At 37.3% G+C, this 18,600-nt stretch overlaps 1 long non-coding RNA gene across 1 annotated transcript; it reads right to left on the bottom strand.

Moving 5' to 3' along the window:
* Positions 1–15,329: 15,329 nt before the first annotated feature.
* Positions 15,330–17,277, bottom strand: LOC132618453 (uncharacterized). The gene is made up of 3 exons (XR_009574108.1): positions 16,949–17,277; positions 16,362–16,418; positions 15,330–15,632 (listed from the first exon to the last, which is right to left on the bottom strand). It is a non-coding gene; the product is annotated as an uncharacterized LOC132618453 (long non-coding RNA).
* Between the last annotated feature and the right edge of the window lie 1,323 nt (positions 17,278–18,600).

Below are 18,600 nucleotides of genomic sequence, written 5' to 3' on the forward strand. Positions count from 1 at the left end.
AAGAGGCGCCAGAAATTGAAGGAGATACTGATGCAGAGCGACGTTGAGATCCTAGGGGTGAGTGTTAATATATCTGCCCAGGACATCAACAAAGTATATTTTGGTGATAATTACACCGCCCCGAGGTAGACAATTGTAGCTAAAATAAAAGTTGCTAAGATGCAAGAAACAGTCCGTCAGGGACTGGGTAGCTACAGTGGCGGGTCGCCCGACAAGAGAGCCAAGTGTACTAACTTGAAGAATTGGGTAATTAAGAGATGGTTGACTTTAGAGGGCAAATTTTGGTGGAGCGTGGTGCAGTTGCGGCTTCTCCCCACTCAGGCCAATAATGCTCTTACAGCCGACAGGCAGGTTATTGTAGCCGCGTTGATGTCCAGATACCCGGTTGATTTCGAGGCATTGGCTAGTACTGAGATACAGTTGAGGGCTTCCCAGCCCAACACTTCCCTGATATTTCCATGCCTGATTACAGAGCTTGTTCGAAGGTCACAGGTGCGAGAGAGCACTCGCCCTAGGGGCCCGAGCATAGAGGAGCAGCAGATGGCAGAGGCCATTCAGAGATCGCTCGTGGAAAATGTCCAGTTTAGGACTAGGGGAGTTGTTGACACCCAATTTTGTCCCTTCTTTATTTGATTTTATTTACTCGGGTTTCTAAATTTACTGACGAGCTAAATACTTTATTTTCACTATTCTATTTTATTTCACTACCATTATTTTCGCTACTTTTATTTTCAACATTACAAGCATTACTTTATCACAAATTTTAAATGTTCGTCATCGTTTCATTTTCGGATTTGGACTCGTATATTAATTATAAGATAACACTTTGTTAAATCCTTATTTTTTTTTTTACATATTAATTATTAATTATTCTCACATAGTATATATTGTACTAGTTACTAAATTAGAAACCCAAAAATAATTAAAATAGCGGAGGAAGGAACAATTTCTTTTCAGCTAAATTATTAGCCCATACTCTAATTAATTTACCCTAATATTTCAGACCAGCCCACGTCATTCCCCTACCCAAAATAATTCATCCCACTACCCTTTTACCCGGTCCAGCCCAAAAAATTACCATGACCCGACCCGACCCGGTCCGGCCCAATCCCCTTATTTCACCCTACCTCTTTTCTCTTTTACTTCCTCCTTTCTTCATCTCCTTAGCCGCCACACCCCCTTCACCCAACACTCCCTCCTCTCTCCCACGCTTCACCTCTGCCACCTCCATCGCTGTCCCTCACATTCTCTGCCATCTCCACCATCGTCATCTCCACCCCTCCCTGCTCCTCACGTTCTCCTGTCCCCCACGCCTCTGCCACCTCCACAATCCCCTGTTCCCCACGTTGTCCCCCGCTCCTTCGTCTCTCTCATACGCTCCTCTCTTTTCTTCAATACCAATGAAACCCTATAAAAATAATGCTAGTTGAATCGTTTAAAGGGAGGTATTTTGATGAGCAAGAAACCGGATCAAGAAAAACAGACCAAAAACCCCAACAATCGGGAACAGACTACTTCACCATACTCAGCATTTCACCTTTCCACTACTATTTTAAGTCTTAGCTTGTTCTAATTCTACTCTGTTTCAAGTTATTTCTAGCCGCTGAGGTCTTTTCCTTAAAATATCGATTTCTTGAGTCTTAACATTTTCGGGCAGCTTACTCCTACATTTGACACGATTCGATAAATCATTCGAGTCTGCTCTTGAACATTTCTGGAAAACAAGAACTTCTGGATTGTTGTAATTCGAGTTTCGAGATCGTTTGTGGTGTTCGAGAGTAGATTCGAGGCCATCGACACCCATTTCACTGTACCCAAAACAGGTCGGCACCATCTCTCTTTCACTCTATTTATTCAAGCAATATACCCTGTCATGAATATAACCTGTTTGGGTAGATACGGTGAAATGATTATATGATATGTCGATGTTTGGTTGTTAATTTAATTTGGTCTCAAATCTGTGTTTTATGCTCAGTTCCATTAGCAATCATGTATTAGATCTAATTCTATTTTAGTTTGATTAGTATGTTTATATGAAGATAAACATATCTTAGACCATGATACTAGTCATATCCGTGTGTTTTGTTTTTTTTTAAAAAATCATGAAATAAATATGTCAATACCTATATTAGCTCTAATGGTCTCTGTTATGTGTTAGTAGTAGAATATGACTATATTCAGGGTTCGTTTTGGGGTTTAGATGTCGCATACAGGAATTCGACAACAAAATACTCTGTTATGCAGTTTGTCCATGTTCAGTCTTATTTGCCTAATCTCATCATCGGCATGTTTTAGAAGAATATTTGGTCATGATTTATAAGTATATAATTGTCTGCCTTTTTAATGAGCTCATGAGAGTTTTAAATTCAGCAAAGGTGTTCAATATGTTTTTCTTCCCAAACTGACTGTAAAGAGTCCTACCTGTAAAAATGAACTTGAAGTAGCATTTTAGGACCTCAACATAACTGTTCAAGCTTGTGATTTGCCTAGTTAACAGCCTAGGTCCTCTATTGAACCTCCTCTATTTGTTATCTCCTGTTAGTCTGAAGTTTTCTATGGTCTATGGCATATCAGTAATGGTATGAGATATTTAAGTCGTTCAGATGTGTTTGTTTTGCATCCGTTGATATAGTCCACAACTCATTTGAAGTAAAAGTATGATTTGTTGTCATTTTTTTTACCTATTATGCCTTCCCTGTCTCCTTCTCTGCATTATCTTCAGTCTCTTGAAATGTATTCTTTGGACCTGTAGGAATGCATGAAAATCCTATGGGTTGGTAGGGGTTTGATAAATGAACATGTAGAGATAGAGTTCATTTTGAATATCCTCTTTCTTTTAAAGGGAACACTGCATTCTTTTCCTCTTGATTTGCGGTTGAACCTGAGTGTGAACTTAAGTCTGTAGCTCATAGTGTGTTTTGTACCTCTATACTGTTTTCATGACTAGTCTGATAACAGAGTACATGTTAATCTTAGTCAAATTCTGAAACTTTTGTGCACTGGCTGAGCTTTACCATGATCTGTGTACAAAATTTTGGGCATGCAACTGTGTTTAAATAGATCAGTAATTCTTTGACATGTTTATGCTTGCTATAGGGTATGTCAGGTGTTTCATTTTCCATATTTGCCACTGTCCCATGCTTTCTTGTTGTGCTCTCATAACTGAATGTCACTTTAGTTAATGCAGTAACCATGAGAGGCTTCTCATCTTTTCCTCTGTGGCATGAATGAGATACAACTTTCATGGACCAGACATTGATATTATGTTGTACATTGTATGCTATCTTAGTCCTGAAACTTGAACTCTTGGGAATACACACTTTTTCCTTCTGTTTCACATCATCTAAACCATTGGAAATTGTTCTAATTCTATTACTCTATGGATTGTTTTATTGAGTGCCATGTTCAGTGTATCTCCAATGACATTGGGCTGCTGTTTCTCCCATCTGTGACTTCGTGTTTTGTTTCTCTCCTATACTTAAAAAATAGAAATGCTGAACTACTTTGTCTAGCTAAGATCTGACTGTACATTGCCACCCTTGCTATTTTGAGTAATTTGCTTTGTCTAACACTCTTGCCCAGACCTGCTTGAGTTGGGGACTTAGTTTATGCCTAATATGTGTGTGTCATGCTAATAGGCCGTCCCCTCTTTCCTTTCTGGAAATCCCATATGTTCCATACTCTTTTGAGTGTTTGCTGTTGTTATTTGAATTATTCCGAATTTTTTTTAGTTTTGTGCTCTCCCTTGTCCCATTTTAGACATATTGTTTTGAGATGGACCATGATAGTTTGGGGTCGTCCAAGCCTTTCCCGGTGTTAGCCATGCCTGGGATTCATGAAATCTCTTGTAACTTGTGCAACATCGGGAAGACGAGGGCGAAAGTTTTTTTTCCAATATTAACCCTCTATACATCCCTATGAATATGTATACATGGAATATACTAGTTATACATAGCGCGTATATGAGTTAATCTGTCCTTCTCTTGAGTTTACATCATGTATGTTTAGTTTTATTCATCGATCATGTACTAATCCCTTTCTTTCGTTTTATGCATGACATCTCGCGCACGAGTCCAAGCGACTCGTCATCTTCTCCCGCATTTTGACGATGGGCCAAAGCCCAACGTGAATTCTTCTCGAGTCAGCCCAGCCCGCATCACAAATAGAAAACAAAATCTGGGCTGAAGCCCAATAGCATGAATAGTTCGCAGCATTCGGGTCTTAATAAATGGGCCAAATCCCAATAGCAAAACAGGCCGCAGCAGCAGTCCGAGAAAATGGGCCTAACCCATTCACTCTTTACTCTCTTCCTTATTTTTATTGTTGTGTATTTTATTTGCCTTGTATGACTAACATTTTATTTTGTCTTACTAGATTAGATAAACCGTAGTGAAGTTAGCGAAACTAATGGGTTTGATTTTAGTAAAATGGGTAGGAAGAACCAATGATTAATTTCATAAGATTCATTTTCCTCTTTTATGGTAAAACTGCTTATAGTATCTATACTGTTATATTTTCTACTATTGGAATAATTGATTTGCAAAATGGCATGACGATATATTTAAATCACGGGAATCATGTTATTCTCATGAACTTTCAAGACGTCATTAATACATAAATATTAATCCAAGTGTATTTTTATAAACATTTTCAAGATTTATCCAATTATACATTTTTTTTGGCCGAAATTGGTTAAATAAAGAGTAAAAAATAAAAAAGAAACTTATGGCCTTTTCATCATATTTAATAATATAAGTCTAGGCATTTGTATACCATCATGTTCATGTAATATTTTTTTTCTTAAAAATTACATTTTTGTCAAAATTATCTTTTAAAAGGCTATTATTCATAGGCAAATCATCCCATTTTTTTACAAATCTTATTTTTGAATAACATTACTATGTTTTCATTTAAGGCCTTAGCAATATCTTTAAGTCTCATTTAACATTTAGAATCTTCTTTTACGCAAATTATTATGTTTTCTACAAGTATTATTTTAAACAACACTATTATACTTTCGTTTAAAACCTTAACAACATTTATAAGTCGTATTTCAAAATAGCATTAAAAGTACTCTTTTATACAAATTAATATTTTCTACGAGTTCTATTTTAAATAGCATTCTTACATGTCTATCTATTACTTTAGCCATACTTACAAAGCTACTTTCTTTTTCTATAATACTATATTTACACTTAGCCTAATTAATTATAAGTCCGGTCGGTTAACCATTGTTAATGGGTCTTAAAGGGTGCCTAATACCTTCCCTTTAGACTAATTGAACCCTTACCTAGAATCTTAAGTTTCGCAGACCTTAAACAGAGTTAACTTTAAACATAACTTTAATAAATTTAGGTGTCCTAATTCACCATAAATAATTAGGTGGCGACTCCTTAAAATAAACAAAAACAGGAATCTCCAATATGTCGTACTTCTAATTTAACCCGGTTAAAATGGGGTATGACAGGAGCCACCTCGAGCAGTGCTCCCATTGGTGAGACATTGCCACCACCGCTTCCTACTCCAGTGCCGGTGCCTACGGGCACCACTACTGAGGCTGCTACAGAGGTTGCTGATGGTGCAGTTGCACCACCTGATGCCTCGCAGACCGATGAGTCACGAGATGAGAAGCGCGCCTAGTGCGCCATAGGTATTCCTACTCCCTGGTTTGTACTTTTACTGCATTGGGAACATTGTAGACTTTTTCAGTTGGGGGTGGGAGTATTGATTTGTATATATGTGTTTAGGACCTCCTCGGCTTTTCTTTGCCATGGTTCTTTTCTTGAGGGGTTTATTTCTTGTTGAACCTAGAATGTTTAGGTCATGTTTAGATAAAATAGAGTAATGTTGACTTATGTGGTGGTGGTTTGATTAACTAAGGCTGTCTTGTTTTGATTGGAGAAAAAAGTACTCCCCTCCGAAGTTTTTTTGAAAAAAATGGACTTGGTTGTTTAATTGACATGCATGCTTCTTTGTGTGACATTTAGATTATTGGGTTACCTTGTGTGTGGAATTATAGCAGGGAGATTAGTGTGTTGACAATTTTGATGCCATGTGTTGTGAGGTTTTGTAGATATATTCTCTAGTTGTGTATGTAATCTAGAATTTGCCTGGTTAGTCGTGCCTGCATTCTGAAGATAACTGAAGCTGTGAAATGATCTTAGGCCTTGTTTATGTTAGGAACCCCTTTTTAGCCTAAATATAAGCCTACCCATAGATTAATATCCCTTGTTAGCCATTTTGAGCTTGAAACCTATTCTTTGACTAGCTGTAACAAGCCGATACCCGTTCTGAATATCCATCTCTTTGCACCCGGTCCCTCCTTGACACTAAAATAATAAGATTGAGGCTAAAAGCCTAAGTTAGGGGTGATAGGTGGACTAAGGGGATCATGAGGCGTAAGCTTAAAGTAGGATTGAAGTAAAGTGCCTAGTTAAAAGACAGCGCGCTGTGTGATAAGTGTAGAGAGAAAAAAAATCCATGAAAAACGAAGAAGATAAAAATAGAAAACAAAGCAAAATAATAATAATAATAATAGAGAATTAGAATCGCAATAAAACCACATCGAGGCAACAAAACGAAAAAAAGGGAAGAAAGCAAAAGGCGAAAAGGTAAAAGAGAAGAATAAGATGTAGTGTTCAAGGAGGGTGAGTCACAGTTATCCAAATATCTATCCTATCCATCCCCAAGCCTACATTACAACCTTACAAAAGTCCTAGTGTGATCACAGCCGAACTGTCCAAAGTCGAGGGCGCTGAAAACAAGGGCAAGCTTATGGTATTTACATGCATAGCTATAGAATTTCTTTGTGAGTATGAGTGTTTCTCTTCTCCTTTGTCTTCTGTCTCATTCTGTGTGTAGATATATGTTCGGACATTCTTTGGTCTTTGTGAGGGCATTACAATTTTTTAAGTGATTGGTTTCCCGTGAGTCTTGATTTGTGTACGCTATGGTTTCTTTGATAACTAGATGTCATAAATTGAAGCCTCATTGTTAGTTGTAATGAGTCCTTGATTGGTTTTGTCTTTATTGGGAGGAGAGTCATTATGATGCACATGATATGCCGGAAGTTAATTGCCACAACCACTATAGATAGTTTTACTTTGTGATATCGAGACATTTGTAGATTGAGTCTGTTAGTTGACTTGTTTGAGGACAAGCAAAGACTTTAAGTTGGGGGTGTTGATGTGCTGGGAAATTATGGCACATCTAATGCTTTTTAACTATAAGTTTTACTTGTTTTCGAGCAAGTTTGTGTTAGTTTGATGTATTTTATGTGTGTTGACACCCAATTTTGTCCCGCCTCTCCTCCGAAATACCTATTTATGCGTCTAATATTTTTTGGAAAATTAAAAAATATATTTATATTTTTTACTATAATTATTAGCCTCTTATCAATACCGGCGTTTCATTATTCTATTACAGTTACTAGCTATTATTGTTATTATTATTATTATTATTAATTCAAATATGAGCCCAATTCACCCCCAATATTTTCGGATTAACCCAAAATAATTTTCATAGGCCACTATCCATTTTAATTCACCCCAACCAAATTTTCAGACCAATCCATATTTCATTCCAATCCATATTTCATTCCCAGCCCACATCTTCAAACCACCAGCCCATTATTTTAAATCAATACCCAGCCCAACTCCAACACCTTACCCGACCCGGCCCAACGAATTAATACTCAATTATTATTTTTTACACCCTAATCTCTTTCCCTCTTATCTCCTCAGCCGTCCCCTTTCTTTTCTCTCCTCTCTGTCTCTCTCTTCGCTCCCTTTCTCTCTCCTTCTCTCCCTCTCTTCTCTCCCACGCCCCTGCCTCTGCCGCCCCATCTTCTCCTGTCCCCCCATGCCACTGTCGCCTCCACCTTCTCTTGTCCCTCACGCCTCTGCCGCCTCCACTTCCCTCTGTCCCCGCTCCTCTTCTCCCTCTGTTCCCTTCATCATTTCCTTCGACCCAAAACCCTATAAAATGAGGTTGAATCGTCTGAAAAAGGGAGGTTTTTGGAACCCAAAAAGAATTCCCTTGCAAAAAAGAAGATCATCGAAAGACACTGAAATCAGATCGAAAAACCCGAAATCTTTTCAAACAAGTTTTGAGAAAACCCCCCTAAAAATATATCAATTTGTAGTAGTCGTATATTTGGTGATTGATAAGAAACATATCAAATCATTTCTGTCCATTTTTCGCTCTGGGTTCTGCTTCGGATCTATACAAATTCGAAGTGTGGTGTTCGAGTGGATATCGAAACCTTCGCCTCACTTCGCTGCACCCGAAGAAGGTAAAACCTCCTCCTTATTATTTAGCTTTCAATAGTTTTAAGGGTGTTCGTGGATTTATATGTATTTGTGTGAAATTAGTTTGTAAATTAATTATTGGTCCAGCCGACTATCTGTAAGTGTGACATTCATCATATTAAGTTGTTAGATTAGCTTGATAATTATGCATATGGGGGCTGTTTGGTTGACTTAATATGATGCCTAGTGCAACTTTATTGACTTCCGGCAGATTATTCTGTTAATGGGCCCTTTATATATTTGTTGGATATGTTTCTCTGTGTCTCTTTTTGTTGATATGTTTCTCTGCTTGATTTATAATTTAGTCAGTTTATGAGTTTTAAGTCAAAATTTGATTAGCATTAGTTTTTTTTTTTTTTAACTTAGTTTAGAAATCATATATGCGATGTTGTTATCTGGTTTGCATGCATTCTTTGGTTTAGCCTGGTTTAGTTACTGCTTCAACCTGAGCTAAGATAAATTTACATAATCACTGGCATTCCTATAAGCTCTGTTTAAAGTGCAAACTGTCCTAAGAGGTACTCATGTCACGCCCCGAACCATGGCCTGGACGTAACACGGCACTCGGTGCCTGACTGCATGTGACCGAGCGAACCACATGACTTGCTGAATCATCATGATACATAACATAAGCGGAATATAACGTGAATGCATGATGAGCCTTTATAAAACGTAGTAAATCATAATACTTAATAAAATACTTGTTTAAACATGAGTGAGCCAAAATGGCTATACGACTCCAAATGTCTGACATGACATAACTGACTTGTCTAGTCTATGAAACCTCTATCATGAGTCTGACTGGAAAACATACTTACTGGGACAAGGCCCCCAGCATACCTTTAGATGCATAATTAATCATAAAATAAACGTTGACTAAACCCCGAATGAGATGGGGCTCACCAATAAGCTGATACGAACGTTGTCCTACTGAGCAGATGTGTCGTCCTGTATATCAGTACCTGCATCGTAAAATGCAGGCCCCCGAGCAATAAAAGGGGACGTCAGCACATTGAATGTACTGGTATGTAAAACAACTGAATGAAATAACATGGGACATGAAATAGCATGATAAGAACTGAAACTGAAAACCTGGACATGAACATGAGCATGAGCATGAGTACATAAACATGAAATTGAAACTGAAACTGAGTACTGGAACTGAACATAATCATGAGTACTGTAAGCATGAGATAATCTGTAATAATCTGTAATAATATGTAATACCGACATGAACCACCATGGGGAGAAACATGGAGTCTGATCTCTGCCCGATCAGCTAAGCCATCTCGTACCTTGCCGGGGCACGAGACATGAACATGACATGAATGGATCCAAATTCCCTCAATGTGGAAAATATGAAGGAATCGTCCTAACTGGGCGGAGCGATCCTTATCCTACGTTGGCATACGTAGTTTCAGGCTATCTGAGCCTTCTCGGTATTAATACAACTCCCGAACATGAAAATAATATAGTTGGCTAAGAAGCCCATGACTTTCGTGAATTAACTTGTACTTGTCTTGAAATCATGATTTCACGAAATAACTTGTAAACATGGTTTCATGAAATAGCTTGTAAACATGTTCTTGATTTATGAGTAATACAATATTTCATAATCATATATTTGTAATTGACTTGAAAACATGCTTGTAACTTGTAAAATAAAATCATACTGTTTCATATGAACATAATGAGAACACATGAGAAAGAATTCATGATTCATGGAATAAGCTAGGATTCCTAATATCCGTAATGGAAGGTTAGGAATACAATAACGAACATAGATACAAAATTTATGTACATACATACGTAATTACGGGCTACTAATATGTTGGGTTTAATGCCCTAGGATTTGAACTTCATAGATTTTAAGAAACGGATCATGTGGAAGAACGTAGAGATTCCCACATGTGGATAGAAGTTCTACATACCTTAACTTCCTGCTTTTGAGTGTATCACAATGTCCTTCAATCCCTTCAACTTTAATCTATAGCAATACAGGTCATAGGGACTCTATATTAGCAACAATATCCATGTTTTGTTCATCTAAGCATTTTATCAAACACTTGGTGGGCATGAAGCTCCACAACCTTCATTAATGGTGATTTCTTCACCCAATTCCCATTCTATTACTTCTAGGTGATTCGACAATCTTAATTAGATGTAATTAACATCATTCTTCATTACCCATATGAATACAACAATCCCAAGTCAACAATCCAAAAACCTTAGCATAGTTCATATAATTCTCTTTATCAAACTCATTTACTATTCTCCCAAGAACTTATCAACACTTTAATCATCAGGAAACATCATAAAACTTACCTTAGTTATTGTAGGAATAAGCCTTGAGTTGAAATGCTTCACTTGAACAAAACCCTAGTTCCACCTTCCATGGAATTTCTTGACTTGAATGGATTTGATGTGTTTCACACACTTAGTTTTGTGGATTGATGAAGTGGATCTTTAGTTTCACTTGGATTCTTGCATATGAAGTGTTTGGATGGCTCTAGAGAACCCTTGAGTCGTGTAGGAGAAATGGGAATGAAAAAAAATGGGTTTGGGTCTCTTATTAACATCTTAAAATCTGACCCATCGGGCAATTCTACGCCCATTTTTACGTTCCGTATAATGGTTTTACGGACCGTATAACTCACCGTAAAACCATTCCAGTGATTTGGACATTCTGTGCTCATTTTACGGTGTGTTTTACGTCCCGTATAATGGTTTTACGGACCGTATAACTTACCGTAAAACCATTCCAGTGATTTGGACATTCTGTGCTCATTTTACGGTGGTCTGAGTCAATTTTACGGACCGTATAATTGTTTTACGGACCGTAAAATTGAACCGTAAAACTGACCAACGAAATATCATTCTCTGTGACCATTTGACGGACCGTATAAATATTTTACGGACCGTCAAAATGTTTTACGGACCGTCAAATGGTCCGTCAAAATTCTTCTGCTCGGACAGTCTGTCGTATAATGGGCATAACTCTTTGCACAGATGTCCGTTTGAGGACCATAATATACCGTTGGAAATATATTTCAAAGGGATACAACTTTCATCAAGCAAGTTGTCCCAAATTCCAAATTAATAATGGGGTTATGGTCGTTGGAAGTAAGGTCATCTATAAACTCACTTGCAAACATGCTCCGTAGAGTGGTTTTCAACTTTGTTTTGCCCAAATACTCTTCTCAAGTCTTGATTGGGTTTCAAACACCATTTATACACTACTAAAATTGGGTTCATTATACCCCCATCTTATAATACAAATCTTAACCCGAATGCATGAGGTGTTACAACTCATTAGAAGTTGTTTAGTCCACAGCCTGTTTGAACATGATCCATGCCTAGCTTGGTCAGTCATATACCTTAATAAATCTGTGCTTGATTCATGTTGTGTTTTAGCCTGATGATTCGAAGTAAGATGTTTACCTGTCTACTTCGACTATCTCTAATATGTATTTAATTAAGAGAGGGTTCATGTGCTAGTGTTTTGTATATGATATTATTTAGCTTTAGCCTATGTTGAAATACTGTTTGGTTGATAATTATAGGTGTCACTCTTATCTAATATAGACAAGTGAGATTGGACATTAGCATGTTTGTCTGCTATTTAGTATAGTCTTATGATATGAATGGCAACCTTGATACACATACGCTTTGTCCAGATTTGTCAAGAAGGACTCTATAGTTAACCTCTGCTTCACTGCTTAGGGTAGTGTTTGTTTTAAACTGTAGTACATCGATCTGGTTGTATAGTTGAGTTATAGTTAGCCATCATTTCGTGCTTGCTGGATGTTAAAGTTAAGTATTTATCTTTCTCTGGTGGTTATTTGTTGTTAGGGATAAGAGTAAAGGGTAAAGGGGTTTGTCTATTTGAACATGTAGTATTATGAGATAAATACTTTTGGGCATCACTTATATGCTCCCCTCACCCTGAAATACCCAAAACTGACTGCTCTGTTCTTTTTGAGTACTGATTGCTTAGGCTGCTCAAATGTTTAGTCCTGTTTACTGAGAAAGATGGAAAAATATGTTTGTTGGTCCTAATCAAAAAGTTATGAGATAAAATACACGAAAATCAATATCTATTTGTTTGTTCAGACTTAGTTTAGGTGTGCCCTTCCCCTTTCAATCTTGTCTTACAGCTATCAGATTTGAAGTATGAGTGTTTTAGTTGTTCATTAAATGACCATGTGTATTCGAGAGTACTTGAAGATGCTCTGAAGATTATTAAGAGGTCAGTTCATTTTGTGTGAAGTTAGTTCTTTTTTTTAACCAAGTAAATCTGATAGGTTTGGAAGTGTAGTTGAAATCTGAGAACAGTGATTGGGCGGTAGAATCAGTTTTTTTTTCTTTATATGATTAAGCACCTGCTTTAAGACTAGGATAGAACAGAGTTGATGCATTCTGTTTGGGGAACCTTTTCTTTTCATTGTAATGTTAGTGATAGTTGCCTAATTTTTACACCCCTTAGTCTAGACATTAGTTGTTTGTCCTATATTTTTCTCCTTTACTTTTTGAAGTCATATTAAGGACCTGTTAGCTTATAACAGATCTGCCATGTAACAATGCATATCTTTCTCTGTCTATTTTTAGAGTTCATTTGTTTGCATACATTTTTCTGGTCCCTAATCTTTATTTTTTTCTTTACATGTACACATCGGGAAAATGGAGTCCCAATTCGGGACTTGTCCTCCTTCACGTTCGATGTTGAGCTAAAAGCCCAACGTGATTTCTCTATCGAGTCATCCATATAGTAGCAACCAATCTGCAGCCAAACAGAAAATAAAATTTGGGCTGAAGCCCAATAGGTGTGACAACAGCAGCAACACGTATAAGTTGTTACTGGGCTGAAGCCCAGCTGCCAACGGATTACAGCAGTCCAAATGGGCCAATGCCCATTTATATTATATCTACTCCTCTATTTTTATTTTTTGTGTGTATTTAACGTGTATTGTATGACTAACATTTTGTCTGCTAATTTAGATAAACCTCAATGACATTAAGGGTTTTTAGTTTAGTAAAGGGTAGTTAATTTCACAAATTATATTCACTTCCATTTTCTAAAACTATTTATAGTATCCATAACATTGATGCGAGTAATTGATTTTCAAATAGCATGACTACATATTTTTGGGTTAAAGGAATCATTTTTCATTCTTACTAGCTTAGGAATTTAAAACGTCACTATATTCGTATAATATAAATTTACCCCAAGATTAAAATGACTAGGTCTTCTCTTAAAAGTTTGCTTATATGCAAATCATCATACTTTTCAAATCTTATTTTTTAATAGGACTATTATTTAAAACCTTAACAATATTTATAAGTTTATTTTAAACAGTGTTCAAAGTCTCCTCATATATAAATTATTATTTTTTCTATGAGTCTTTATTCTTGATAGCGTTATTATATTTAAAAGCCTTAATAACATTTGAAAGTTCTTATTTCAAAATATCATCCAAAGTACTCTTTTATGCAAATTATTACATTTTCTACCCGTCTTATTCTAAAATAGCGTTACTATCTTCACTCAAAGTTGTAGTAGCATTTATAAGTCTCATTTTTAAAAGCATTTCCTTCACGCAAATTACTAATATTTTTTCTACAAGTCAGTTTGAATGGTGTCATTATATTTCCTTTAAAACCTTAATAATATTTACAAGTTATTTTTTAAAAAAATAAGCATTATATTTAATCTAAATTAATTAACCTAAGTTTGGTCGGATAACCGTAGTTAGCGGATTCTAAAGGATGCCTAACCCCTTCCCTTTAGGATAATATAGAGCCCTTACCTAGAATCACATTGGTTAAGCAGACTATTAACAGAGGTTTAGTTTTAACTTTACCTTAGTTAACATTTAGGTGTCCTAATTCACCGTTAAATTAATTAGGTGGCGACTCCTTAAAATAAAAATAAATAGGAATCACCAAAATGTTGTACTCCTAATTTAACCCGGTTAAAACGGGGTGCGACAATGTGTTGTGCATGTAGGGTGAAGTTAGAATGCTCGGAAAACGAAAAAATGAGGAAAATAAGCAATCTGTTCTGATAAGCATAAGGACGGACAGTCAACATGCTCGACGGTCCGTCAAGCTGCCTCGTCGATGAGTTCCTGCAAAGTGGCAAATTCTCAGATCATCATCAGACCGTTGTCTTTCACCGTCAACAGGATCGACGGTTCGTCAAAGTGCTTCGATGGTGGAGTTCCCGCAGAATGAAAAAGTATACTCAGATCGTCGATATGGTCGTCGAGCATGTCGACGATCGTCGAAGTGCAAAGACGACCCGTCAAAATGCAAGCCGAGCTGGAACAGGACTGGGATTGATTATTCCAAGTCTAACTTGTATAAATACCTGTTTAGGTTTTATTTTTCAGACGTTTGGAGTTTTTGTTCTCGACGTAAGTATGACTCCATATGGGTAATCGTGGACAGACTTACAAAATCAGCCTATTTTCTTCCGGTCAATACTACATATTCAGCAGAAGATTATGCAAGGCTGTATCTTAAAGAAATAGTGCGACTTCATGGCATTCCTGTATCTATTATCACTGATAGAGGAGCGCAATTCATAGCCAAATTCTGGAAATCCTTTCAAGAAGGTTTGGGAACTCAAGTGAGACTCAGCACATCGTTTCACCCACAGACTGATTGACAAGCTGAACGCACTATTCAAACCTTGGAAGATATGTGGCGGGCATGTGTACTGGATTTTGGAGGCAATTGGGATGATCATTTGCCACATATTGAATTCCCATATAACAACAGTTATCTGTCACGACCCAACCCCATGGGCCATGACTAGTGTCCGACCTGGACACCCATATACGTACCTGTTAGATGTAGTCAAACTGAAACTACGAATATTATGGAAACTTACGAAGAACTCCGAAGGTCCATAACGTCATCATATATATATATATATATATATCCAGATAAACTGTCTCCTGAGGAGTCACAACTGATCAAATCATAAAATGATACGCAAGCCGACAAGGCTGCCACTACACATCAATATCATATCATATGCAAGCCGACAAGGCTGCCATTACAGACGAGCATATTCATAGCACATCGTTTAGACACAGCTGAACAGAACTTATACACAACCCACACATATGTCTACAGACCTCTAAGAGTATCGATAGCGAAATATGACGGGACAAGGCCCCGCCGTACCCCTGGATAAACATATACATATACATCATAAGACCTGAACCAAAAGTCTAGACTCCGGAACAACGGAGCTCTCCAAAACAGCTGAGTAAAAGTCCTATGCTGAGGGGTCACCAAACCGACTATCTGTACCTGCGGGCATGAAACGCAGCCCCCCGAAGAAAGGGGGTCAGTACGGAATATGTACTGAGTATATAAAGCATGAAATACAGTAAAAAGGATCATAACTGAAATAGGGAGTACAGAAAATAAGTACGATGTACAGAATACCAAAACACTTGCCTTTTGAAACATAAATCATGCATGTCAATATCATATCATCATCATATATATATATAACGTGTCCCGGCCCTCTAGTGAGGGACTCGGTGAATAAAGTCATCATATGCCCTCCTGGCCGCCATAACATATCATCATATCATATATATATATATATAACGTGTCTCGGCCCTCTAGTGAGGGACTCGGTGAACAATGCAGTGAAACTGTGCACGAAAACGTGTCCTGGCCCGGGACTCAGTGAAAGACATATTGAGGCACGCACGAGCAGAGTAGTGAGAAACCATATGCAGGTTAAAACACATCTGAGACTCGATAGAATAATCAAAACGATCTATCATTTGAAAATCAAGGCAATAGTCATATCAAGTATCTTTCGAATATCACTATGGATTATATCAAAATAGAACTTTTGGAATCATATACACGTATCAAGACATAATGAAATAGCTTCTGGAAATCAAGGACATTAGCCATCTTAGTGGCTCTAAGAATGGGAGCTTCTTTGAAATCATACATATACGTCGTCTGTTTGTTTCATAAAGATCATGCCAAAAAGAAAGAAGGGTTAACTTTACATACCTGTCGTAGATCAACCGTAGCCAAGCTTACCACAAACCAGATCCCGGGCTTCCCAATCTACAGTAATATTATTGATATCAAGTATTAACTATAGCGCGCTCAAAATCTAAAGCCTAAGCTAGCACGTTACTTAATAAAATTCGGGCAGCACCTCCCCTATGTTACCCACTCCAATCCAACTTTAAACAACTTCCAATCAATGGTAACAACATTAGCAACAATCGTACATACAAGTTTCCATATCAAACTAAGTAAGAAATATGCCATAATCCCTTTTCAACTAATTCAAGAACACAAAATCTCTTTCCTCGAGTTTTAGTCCAAATCTATATAGACAAATCTTCCATCAGTTCTTTTCATAAACACGTGTACGTATATAACAACCTCAAGAACATCTTATTCATTCTATATACCATAATTACCACCCATACCAACGTCCACCTAACTCACAAAACAGTCCAACATACAGCCCATAAGCCAACAACAACATCAAATACGATTTACGGCGTAATTTTCGTAGTTCTCATCTCACGATTAAGCTATGCCTTGAACGAAATTAAATATATCTAGGAGAGAGGATTTCTTACCTTATATGCCAAGAAGTATTCTTTTTTCCACCTTACTTCACTTTGAATAAAAGTCCGGATCCAATCTCGACAAAACGGAACAACGAAATCGCAACGGCGCTCAAAACCGAATATTGTTCTTGATGAAAATTATACATTTCTTCTATAAATTCCAACGTCAAAAAATGCTGCATATTAAATCAGTAGTACGTTGCTGCCTTCAACATTCATTTGCAGCATATGTATATATTTATATAGCTAAAACGTTGCTATTGTATAAAAGTGATACAAACCTTTCATTCCAAAATTAGAAGTACATGACTTCAATATGTATCCTTTTGTTGCCGCCCCTTTTCTCTGTACAGCCCACTTTAATGAAATGAAGTTTTTCTTAGTATATTGGACAGTGGGTCCCACTCCTTAAAGCTCACCTTACAAAGAGCACTCCTAATAATGCCACCTAGCTACATTAATCCTTAGTCATTCTACTAGTTGCTGCCACATGGATAAGACATGCACGTTTATTATTATCCATAATCCCATAATTAATTTATTAATCTCCCACCAAAATTTAGTATTTATCCAATATCCACACAATTAATTCTTGCTCTCAATTCACTTAAACATGAACCACTTTTAACACACTCCATATACTCATTATTATAATCGTGTGGTAGAACTCTAGTCCATAGCCTCTTTACCTACACACATATTACTCTCAATCACCGTGGTCACACTTGTTAAGTCCTAAATTATTTCGGACCTCAAACTCTTTGTACACCGAGCTCTCGATTTTCATCCTTGAATATAACCAAATTTTCCGAACTCGGGTAAATTTGCTCATGGCAGACGGTTCAATTTCCTAGTCCAAAATATGGGATATTATAGCTTGGACCGTGTTTCATTCAAATAAATTTGAACCTCGACGAAACTTATTTTCTTTGATTTGTTTAACTTGTAATATTTACAACACATCTGTACCATCACTCTAACCACCTAAGAGCTTGGGGGATAACCTCATTTCCATTACTAATGTCATTTAACTCGCACACCTTCCAACGCATGAGAACACAGGATGTAACATTATCATTCCAGCATCCAGATGGCTCCGTATAAAGCTCTGTATGGGAGGAAGTGTAGGTCGCCAATTGGATGGTTTGAAGTCCGAGAGACCCAACTGATAGGTCTAGAATTGATTCAGCAAGCGATGGATAAAATCAAGCTCATCGAGACCGATTATTGACGGCTCAAAGTCGCCAAAAGTCCTATGCGGATAATCGCCAACGAAACTTGGAATTCTAAAGCAATGATTGGGTGTTCTTAAAAGTGTCGCCGATGAAAGGCGTAATGAGATTCGGTAAGAAGGGCAAGCTCAGTCCCCAGTATATTGGCCCTTATAAGATCATACGCAAGGTGGGCCAAGTGGCTTATGAACTAGATTTACCTCCAGAACTTGAATCGGCTCATCCAGTTTTCCATGTGTCGATGCTCCGTAAATGTGTTGGTTTCTCGAATCGTGACAGTGGATGATGTTCAAGTTACAGAAAATTTGGCTTATGAAGAGGTACTCATTGCCATACTAGATAGGAAAGTACGGAGACTAAGGAACAAAGAGGTAGCCTCAGTTAAGGTTTTATGGAGAAACAATAATAGAGAGGAAATGACTTGGGAAG

Source organism: Lycium barbarum, chromosome 11 (assembly GCF_019175385.1).
Source record: "Lycium barbarum isolate Lr01 chromosome 11, ASM1917538v2, whole genome shotgun sequence".
Classification (NCBI taxonomy): Eukaryota; Viridiplantae; Streptophyta; class Magnoliopsida; order Solanales; family Solanaceae; genus Lycium; species Lycium barbarum.